Raw genomic sequence first — 9,389 nt, 5'->3', positions numbered from 1 at the left:
GAGTGATGCAAACTCGATATATACATCATCTGCCCCCCGCCAGAAATGCTCATCTTTAATCCGAGCCGGGAACATCTCTAATTTACTAGCTTTAGATTGCACGGCATACCATTTGTGTAACTCGGCCATTCTCGTTGGTAGGAATGGTAGCAACTCTGGCCATATCAAAGGTTCACCAAGTACAAACTTTTTCCTGCCGCGGGCATTCTGTAGGGCCTCCCCAAGCAATTGAGCCCTTGTTAGATCAGTTTGCAATATCATCCCAGCCATGGTCAACGGATCTCTTGATTCATCGGGACAGTCTTCATGTGGCACTATCAACGGAGGGATCGATTGTTTGGACTGCTCTCCGAGCTGGGGAACGGTCTTTGCATTAATCAGCCGATTCTTGGGGTTGCTGTAGCACTTTCTGATCTGCCGATCATAATCCGACTCTCTTTCTTTCTCCTTGGTGGGATCTTTAATGAAGTGTTTAACAAAGTGTGCCTTTGCAACCGGATCTATTTCTGGCTTCTTGTTCGCAGCCTCCCTCAGTAGTTTGCGCTTCAACAAGAAGGTTTGAAACGATTCTTCTGCCTCTTCCTCTTCTGGAGCCTTCTTTTTCTTCTTTCTTTGCTGCTTTTGAGATGGCTGGACCGAAGGTACCGTGTAAGCCTTCTGTCGCTGACTCTGATTCTGTTGTGCGGCTGGTGATGATGCCGGAATTGGCTCGCTTTGTGCGGCTGGTGATGGCGGATCCATGCTGGGGTCCCGTGCAGGCGGTGGAGAAGGTGGGCCAACACTAGGATTCCTGTCAGCTGGCGTTGGTGATCTTTGCCTTGAGCACCGAGCGGAATCTGTGTCTGCTTGCACCAATCTTATATCGCACTTTGGCCACGCGATCCATGTGTGTATGGCATGTTGTAGTTCTGTTTCTTCAGAACTTATAGGGATCGGGAGGTCCATGTCTTCCCAGCGTTCTTCAGTAATTCGGTCAACAAAGACTCTGGCGAATCCTTCAGGAATCGGCTGGCAATGTATTGTCCCGCCCTCTTCTTGGACTTCCGCATAACCCTCAGCACAAACTTTGAGCTTTTTCCCATAAAGAACCAGAAGCTCACATTGGGTCCTAACGGTGATGTTGTCAATGGGGTCCCTCGGCCTGTCGGCACCCAAATTAGGGTGCTCCGTGGAAGCAACACTGCTACGACGCTGAGAAGGGGGGCTGATCTCCACATTGGCAGCTGGTTGGTCCGAGCGTTGCCCAACTGCTGCCTCAAGTGACATTATCCGGTTTTCTAGGCTATGGATCTTCTCAGCCACTACTGCCTTGCTTCTGCATCGGCTTCGGTAGGTTTCGAGATCTCCGGAAAAGCCATATTTCCATGAAACTACGCCCACGCCTCGGGTCCGTCCAGTGTGTTCCGCATTCCCAAGAGCGTAAGTCAGCTCGTCATTCTCTCTGTTGGGCTGGAAGGTTCCTTCTTCGGTACGCCTCATTGCGTCCTCGAGTCTTTGGGCAGCCTCTCTTAGTACGTCGCTAGTCACAAACATTCCAGTGTCGGGGTCTAGTGTGCCTCCATGAGCATAGAAGTAATACCTTGCTCGTTTGGGCCAACTCAAGGTTTGCGGTACGATTCCTTTTACAATTAAATCATTTTCCATCTTTTCCCATTTCGGAATGGCAACCTTATAACCTCCGGGCCCAAGTCTATGGAAGTTTTTCTTTTTGCTAGCATTCATTTTGCCTTGAATCGAGGCTGCCATGCTGTCAGCACTGTGCTTGTAATTCACGAATTCATTCCACCACTCTCGTTGCTTCTTCCAGACTTTATCAAAATCTGGTGTGAGGCCCTTGTTGACAAAGTTTGCCACCAATTTTTTCTTGAACGAGGCGAACTGAATTGCCATCTTCTTAAATGCCCATCCCTTTATTTTGTCAGCTTTGCCTGGGGGAAAGTTGAAGTGCAACGACACCTCTTTTCATAATAAATCTTTCTCTGAATCTGGCACGATATCTTCAGGTCGATCAGAGACTTTATTTCTCTTCCAAAGCTTATACTTTATGGGGACGGATTCCCTAACAAGATATCCCAATTGATTTACAAATGTCGTCTTAATTTGACCAGGGGCTAGTGGCTCGCCGGTTGCTTCGTTGATCTCCGTGATGGTCGTACATCCTACCATCTTCCTCTTGGAGCCACGTTTCCGTTTAGGCTTCGTCGATCCTGATGCCTGAAAGAATCGCAAATTTATCAAGCGGGTTGCTAGCAACTAGTGGACGTCGCGGCAGGTATGCGTAACCTTCATAACCCGCAAGCAAGGGTTCCAGATCGAAAATTATCATGATATTAGGTAACTTATTGACTGAAACATTCATAAGAATTTTTAGCTGGAGCACGACTCCTTACACAAGGACTGAAATCATCAACAAAGCTAGCAACATAACACAAATAGTTCGCAGCTGGGCCGCATGTGTCACAAATAATATCTTGCTCCTAACATATATATTGACAAAACATTTATCCTGATGCCTGAAAGAATCACTAAACTTTTATACCTCGGCTTCCTCGACATTTCCTTCTTCCTCCCCACTAATATCTTGCTCCTCGTCGCCATGATAATGCAAGTTTAAAAATTGGCTGCCATCGTTCTCGTCCTCATCAAACTCTGGAGCTTCGTACGCAGTACTATCACGAATGAGGTCGTGCATTAACTCGTCTTGGTTGTCCGTAGGATCCATTTCCAGTAACTGAAACAATAAAAAAAACAGCAAGTAAATAATATAATGAATCAAAGGTTATCCTGTTTCTTCCTTTTGATTCCTATTTTAGTAAACTAAGCATAAAGCAAGTAAATAATATAATGAATAGTCGTGTTGTATTATAGAAGAGATAAGAGAGAAAACACTCAGATAGTTAGATTCAATTCAGTCAAGCAGTATTTGTATATTTGCACATCTTAATTTTCAAGGTTCAGGTCATGAATTTTTCCTCTTGTTTTTTTTGTCCTTTAGGTTTGCAAATGTGAAAGCATCTTATTCCATACCGTACAAAGCTACCAACAGATCTGAGCTTCATTTCAAGTTTAAATTAAAATAACAACTAGAAATAGGTATGTTTTTTTCGACAGACGTCGCACACCATGTAATCAACTAATAATAGTTTAGGTGATTTTGAATAACTAGTGCCTGCAAGCCAGTGCTAGCGTGGAGCATATATAGCAGCCAGGCCACGTTTGTCGATTGGTCGGACTCAACTAGTACTAGTACTCTTTGATACCTGTGATAAATATTATTTTGCACATAGCTATAAGCCATAAACTAAAATGACAGAGTCTGTAATTTCGGAGAAAAAAATATCACAAGGCCTCCTGCACAATTAAACTACCATTCTTTAATGTTATAGTGTGGCTTATGTGCAAGATATTGTTTGCTGACCAGAAAAAAAATCATCTAAAACATTTCTCAGTCCTTCAGTAAAACACTGACCATAGTTTCTCAGCAACACTTGCAAGATATTGTCAAGGAGCTACTATAGAGTACTACATAAACACAGAACCTCTAATCAAAGCCCATGGCTGCCTAAAACATTGGTAATGTGGTCTCCCTGTGCCAATTGATGGGCACCACACCAACAAATTTCCATACTGCTATGACTTGCAAGCACCGCTGCTAATGAAGTTTCTCTACACAAATCAATGAGTAGGCGTCATCATGACATTGTGCTAAGAAAATATCAGCTTATGCTCATACATTTAGCAATTGTTGACAATATGTTTGCAAACTGGTTTTGGACCGAACCATTCCCAGGTTGAAGTCTGAGTGAGCTGATATGCACCATAGTTTCCACAATCAGTGAGTGTACTTCAATAACAAAGACAGCATTCCGGTACACAGCAGTAAGGTAGATACTTTGAACTATTGGAAAGAGAGAAGTACAGCTCTGCATACCTCTGCTAGAAGATGCTAAATTGAACATATGGATTTAATTTCACACAAGTTTCAGTTAAAACTACACGTGTGATCATGCAAGTATAAATATGTGAATTGACTATTTTCCCTAAATATTTAGTGGACACAATAGTTATGCTCCCCAACCACAAACCCGGTAAGAAGAAAGGATCAGTACCAGGGCAAAAATTTAACTTGTGTTAGCGTTAATTGTTCAGTGCTTTGGGATCGAAAGGATCAGAATTTAGGATCGGACTATTATTCAGATGAGGAGGGGACCTTGGCCGGGACGTCGACGGGGACGAGGAGGGGCAGCAGCGCGGACTGGACGAGGTCGAGGAGGCGCGTAGCCGCAGGGCCTGGACGACGACGAGGTGCGCGGCGGCACGGGGGCAGCTGGGCTGCCGGGCACGGTGGCGACGAGGCCGGGGTGCCGGCGCGGAGGGGGGGCGCGAGGACGACCTCGCGGAGCCGGGGGGGGCGGGGGCAGGCGTCGGGTCAGGGAGGCCGCCGGGGACGAGGTGCCGGGGCGGCGCAGGCGCGCAAGGACGACGACACGCGAGGTCGGGGAAGCGGCCGGGGCGGCGGCGAGGACGAGCCGAGGGCGGCGGCGGCGCTCCACGTCGATCTGAAGAAATAACTAAGTGTGGGTGTCGGACCTCTGTTTTGGGGGCAGAGCAGCACGTTAGTGCCGGCTGACATTTCCAGCCGGCACTAACCTGACCCCGTGACGTCAGATGGTGTAGTTTAGTGCCGGCTGGAAATATCAGCCGGCACTAACGTGCTGAAGTTAGTGCCGGCTAGATTTACCAGCCGGCACTAACATGTTCCAATCTGCCGCCAAACCAAAATTGCCCGCGCCGATTCCATTTTACCCTAATTTTTTAATATTTACAATAATATAACAAAAACCTATTCATAATAGGCTTAATAATTACAATAATATAACAAAAATTGATATCTTTATTTTTTTTAGCATATTGTTAATTATATCTACACACTAATAATAGTAATCGAAGTAATTTAACGAATATGCAACCATTATCAATTATGTGTAGCTTATAGGTTTATATGTGAATATGTTTCTTTAATTCGTAATAAATCGAAAAAATTTCATTTTGATCCATGCAAAAATATTCAAAAAGCTTTTCAATAGTACCCTATACAATGATTTAATCAATTCGCATATTACTTGATTATTTGTTTGTAATTTAATGTTTCAATTTTTCTAGTAATGCAAAATTAGGTAGCGTAAAAAATATTTCTACCATGCAAAAATATAATATTATATGAACATGATATTGTGTCATAATTGGACAAATAGTATCGAGAATTGAGATAAATACGATGCGGTGCGTTACATTACATCACTGATTCAGAGAATTCAATTAATATATAACTTATATAAAACTACTACTCATTATCATTATCTACTGGTACATTGATAATCTTCTTTTTGACGAAAGTGCCTTGAGCGTGATCACGGCGTAAATAAGGTGTGTCCTCTTTGGATAAGAGGATGCTAGGGTCAATGTCAACTGAGAATGGAGGAAGGTCATCAATCTGGTCATAATCTTCCGAATTGTCCGAAATATCATCAACTCCAACAACTTTTCTTTTTCCTGGAAGAACTATGTGCCGTTTCGGCTCATTTCCAGCCTTGTCTGCTTCAGGTGTCTTATCCGACTTCTTCTTCGGTTTGCTCGACATGTCCTTGACATAGAATACTTGTGTAACATCTTTGGCTAGAACGAATGGTTCATCTTTATATCCAATCTTTTTAAAATCGACTGTGGTCATCCCATATCGGTCCTTCGTTACGCTTCCTCCAGCCACCCATTCGCAACGAAACAGAGGGACAACTATGGGTCCATATTCAAGTTCCCATATCTCCTCTATGACACCATAGTAGTTGTTCTTTTCTCCATTACTGTTTACTATACACATACGGACACCACTGTTTTGGTTGGTGCTTTTTTTGTCTTGAGCTCTCGTGTAAAATGTATACCCATTGATTTCGTAACCTTGGTATTGCTGGACGGTGATTGATGGTCCCCTAGCCAGCCATTGAAGTTCCTGATCAACTGTGTTGTTGCCCAATAATTTTCGTCTGAACCAGCCGTCAAAATTTTTTATATGTTGGCGTGTAATCCAAGCAAGATTCTTCTGTGGATTTTCGGACCGTATAATATTCATGTGCTCGTCAATATATGGAGCTACCTTGGATGAATTCTGAAGAACCGTGAAGTTCGTTTGGCTGAATTCACTACAAGGGATGTTCACATTACATTTCTTTCCTAGTGTGCCTTTTCCCTTTAGTCGCCCCTCATGGTGTGACACGGGGAGCCCAATCGGATTGAGATCAGGAAGATACTTAACGCAAAACTCAATGACCTCCTCTGTTCCATAGCCCTTAGCAATGCATCCTTCTGGACGAGAACGTTTACGCACGTACTTCTTCAATACTGCCATGAACCTCTCGAAAGGGAACATATTGTGTAGAAAAACAGGACCCAGGATAGTTATTTCTGTCAATAAGGTAGGTTCCACAATATAGACTTCTTCTTCCACATTGGAACATGTCCCTGGTCATCCTTGGAACAGGTTGGCTACCGGGACCCTTTCCAAATACTACCTTCACATTCTTGATCATCGAGAACACACGCTTTCCGTTACGGAACAGAGGCTTAGGACGAGTTTCGGGTTCTCCTTTGAAATGCTTCCCTTCGGTTCTTAGGGGGTGATCGGTAGGAAGGAATCGGCGATGGCCCATGTATACGCACTTCTTACAGTGTTTCAAATAAATGCTATCGGTCTCATCATAACAGTGGGTGCAGGCCATGTATCCCATGTTCGACTGTCCCGAAAGTTTTGCAAGTGCAGACCAATCATTGATGCATACAAAAAGCAAAGCTCGGAGGTTGAAAGACTCCTGTTTATACTCATCCCACACATGTACACCTTCTTCTTTCCAAAGCAGTAAGAGATCATCCATCAAGGGTTGCAGGAACACATCAATATCGTTGCCAGGTTCTTTTGGCCCTTCTATAAGCACCAGCATCATGATGAACTTACGCTTCAGGCACAACCAAGGAGGAAGGTTGAACATACATAGGGTCACGGGCCATGTACTATGAGCACTGCCAAACTCACCGTACGGATTCATTCCATCCGCACTTAGAGCAAATCTTATATTCCTTGGGTCGTTGTCAAATTGAGGATACTCTCGGTTAAGGTTTCTCCACTGGGACCCATCTGCTGGGTGTCTGATCATGTGATCCTCCTTACGGTCTTCTTTGTGCCACCGTATCAACTTAGAGTTATCCTTGTTTTTGAAAAAGCGCTTCAGACGTGGTATTATAGGGAAGTACCACACCAACTTTGCGGGAACTCTCTTCTTTACCGGCTGCCCATCAACATCACCTGGATCATCTCGCCTGATCTTATACCGCAATGCGCTACAAACAGGACAAGCTTCCAAGTTCTCGTATTCGCCGCGATACAGGATGCAGTCGTTAGGACATGCGTGAATCTTCTGCACGTCCAATCCAAGAGGGCAAACCATCTTTTTAGCTTCGTATGTTGTTGACGGCAGTTCATTACCCTCAGGAAGCATGTTCTTTACAATCTTTAATAGCTCACCAAATCCCTTATCGGTGACACCATTAGTTGCCTTCCATTTCAGCATTTCTAGCGTGGTACCCAACTTCTTCTGCTCCGGTTTGCAACTAGGGAACAACGGCCTTTTGTGATCCTCCAACATCTTCTCGAACTTTAATGCCTCCTTCACAGTTTCACTGTCTTTCTGTGCATCAAGCAACGCCTGACCTAGCTCGTCAGGTGGCTCCTCTTGTGCAACATTTGCTTCACCCTCGTCAATTGGTTCATCTTGAAAGCCACCTGCTTCATGAACCCATGCCCAATCTGGAAGGTTGTTATCATCATCGCCATTTTCTTCATTATCTTCCATCATAACTCCAACTTCGCCGTGCTTGGTCCAAAGGGTATAGTTACTCATGAATCCATTCAAGGCCAGGTGATTCCATAGAGTATCTCTTTTCCGGAATTCCTTTTTATTTTCGCAAATACTGCATGGACAACACATTAAACCCTTTGGCGACCTATTTGCCATTGCCGCTTTGAGAAAAGAATCTAAACCCTGAATCCACGCCGAGGTGCTCCGGCTGCCGTGCATCCATTGCCGGTCCATCTGTAATTAATTACCGTATAAAAACAAAAACCAATTCTACATATATCAAAACAAGTTACTATGAAGTATTTCGAAAACAAATTGTAAATGTGTCATAGGCCACCTATCTAGTAAACCTAAAGTAAATAGCAAAATAAATTGACACAATAACATATACACATGTCACCATGAAATAATTCGAAAAAATCATTCTAAATATGTGATAGTCAAACTATATAGTTAACTTTCTCTAAAAAACAACAAATAATTCTACCTTGCTCAAATTAATGAATAAATTGATAAATCATGTTCATTTTCCCTCATCCTTAAAATTTTGCATAATAACATATAGACATGTCCCCATGAAATAATTCAAAAAAAAATCTAAATGTGTCATACTCAAACTATATAGTAATCCTTCTCTAAAACACAATAAATCAATTCTATTTTGTTCAAATTAATGAACAAATTGAAAAATTATGCTCATTGTTCCTCAACCTTAAAATCACTATTTTCTTTACCTAGAAAGCATGAAACAAAAGAATAAACACTGTGAAAGAAGAGTGGAAGAAGCTGCTAACCTTTAATGCACTTGGATGGACGAAATCCTCATAAATTTTGGAGAAAATGGGCAGCACCTCCCCTCTAACACGCCATGGTTGAGAGGAGAAGCTCGGCCAAATGGATGGGTCGGGCTGGGGAAGAAAGGAGGGGTCAGTATATACGGGGCAACTTAGTGCCGGCCAGTGAATTCAGCCGGCACAAACTGTAGACAGTTAGTGCCGGCTGGACCCTTCAGCCGGCACTAACCTGCACCGTGCCAAGTTAGTGCCGGCTGGAGGCTCCAGCCGGCACTAAATTGGCTCTGACCGTTAGGGCGCAGGCTGCTGACCGTTGGGGGTGACACTTTAGTGCCGGCTGTAGAGAATAGCCGGTACTAAAGTGACTGTGGTGTACTGTAGATACACGTTAGTGCCGGCTCCCATGTGACCGGCACTAACGTGCTGGTACCGATAAGCGTTTCTCCAACAGTGCTAACACCATTCGATCTAGACAACGCACGCAGAGCGCGTCCTTTGTTTCGTATACACACGTGACGTGCTGTGCCAGACGCTGAAGATACAAAACTACTCCCGCGTCGCTACTTCGTTCGATGCCTAGGGAGTAGGGACACCGTCGGAATTGTGTTCGTCGTGGTTATCGATGAGCACCAAACACCAATGACATAGGAGTACTTTTTTACCACGAATTGTTACCGTATATTAAAAC

This window comes from Panicum virgatum, chromosome 3K, assembly GCF_016808335.1.
Source record: "Panicum virgatum strain AP13 chromosome 3K, P.virgatum_v5, whole genome shotgun sequence".
NCBI classification, from domain to species: Eukaryota; Viridiplantae; Streptophyta; class Magnoliopsida; order Poales; family Poaceae; genus Panicum; species Panicum virgatum.
This window is presented reverse-complemented; position numbering follows the sequence as displayed.